This window comes from Nematolebias whitei, chromosome 14 (assembly GCF_014905685.2).
Source record: "Nematolebias whitei isolate Nwh7 chromosome 14, NemWhi1, whole genome shotgun sequence".
NCBI classification, from domain to species: domain Eukaryota; kingdom Metazoa; phylum Chordata; class Actinopteri; order Cyprinodontiformes; family Rivulidae; genus Nematolebias; species Nematolebias whitei.
In genome coordinates, this window is record NC_056511.1 from 39,936,284 (window position 1) to 39,937,693 (window position 1,410).

Here is a 1,410-nt window from a genome sequence, read left to right on the forward strand (position 1 = left end):
TATGTGTATATGTATATATATATATATGTATATATGTATATATATATATGTGTATGTATGTCTATATATATGTGTGTGTGTGTATAAACATACATGCTTAAAATCTTACAATGATAATATGACTAAGATAAACACTATTATGGATCTGATGAGCTGGACTTTCAACAAAATCGACAAAATATTTTCAACAAAACAACAGGGTCCTGGAGAACCCTCTTGCCCGACTGAGACTAATGCTGCAGGGTACATCAGAGATCAGCTGATGTGCCTTTCAGTTCTGTCTCTGGAGGATGCTGAAAACGTTTATATTTTGGATTTATGTTAGCAGGTGTTCTGCTATTTGGCATCGGCGGGGCTCTTTTTATCAACTTGAAGAAGACATCGGCAGCAGTTTTGGCCGTGGCAAAATTTCAGTCTGTGTTTGGTACGTGCTATGAGTACTCAAAATCAGCTGATTAACAAGCTAAACTGTGAGATGGAGACAATTTGTGAGAATCGCAGGCCACCTGCGGCTTTAGGACTCAACACCATATGGAATCGACCTTGAGGAGGCTCATAACGTGCATCAGTGGAGAGGAATAACCATAAATCTGGACATTTTGGACCAAGGAAGTTCCAGCAGAACTCAAAGCTGACAAGAAAAAAAACAGTCTGCCTGAAGAAAATCAACAATTGTGGCTTATCTGAATCTGACACCCCTGTTTGGCCTCGGATACAACCCGACTATCAAATTTCTCCTAGAACATGGGTAACTAGGGGAAAAGCTTTGTCTTTCGCAACCCCCCCCCCCCCCCCAGAACTTCTGTGCAGGCTTATCAAAACTGCCGGCTGAAACAACATCATCAGAACTGCGGCCTATCTGAAAGTGCATGGACAAATCTCACTGTCTTGACGTCAAATGCATGTAATGTGCTTATAAATGTGCTTGCTGGTAAAGTTTTTTGACATCTTAAATCATGTAAAAATGTATTCTAAAAAGGATAAGAGGCCACGCTCTCAAAGAGCAGCAGCTACGTGCACTCCGCCCATCTTTCAGACGACTGTACAGACATATGCTCGCTGTATCTCAGAACAATGATAATAAAGCTTACTCTGATTCTGATAAGTAAGTTTCTTTTGGCTGCTCCCTTGTTCAGGGGACACCACAAAAAGAAAACTCGTATGAAAGATTTGGCAAGTTGTTTTATGCCGTATGTCCTTCCTGACATAACCTGAGCTCGAACCCACAACCTCAGTCAGGATTACAAGATCGCAGCACTGACCACTGAGCTACCACAGCTCCACATAAGGACTAAGATAACGTGTAAAACAAACTGCTCCAGTTTTATATTTTCCAGCTTGGAGATGATGAACATTGCCCAGTCAGCTGAAACTCCTGATGGGGAAACTGTTAAAGTACATTCTAAAATG

At 41.2% G+C, this 1,410-nt stretch overlaps 1 protein-coding gene across 1 annotated transcript in view; it reads right to left on the reverse strand.

Moving 5' to 3' along the window:
- Positions 1-1,410, reverse strand: part of LOC119420311 (serine/threonine-protein kinase PAK 3) — a 56,274-nt gene that overhangs the window by 13,472 nt on the left and 41,392 nt on the right. The window lies entirely within an intron of this gene.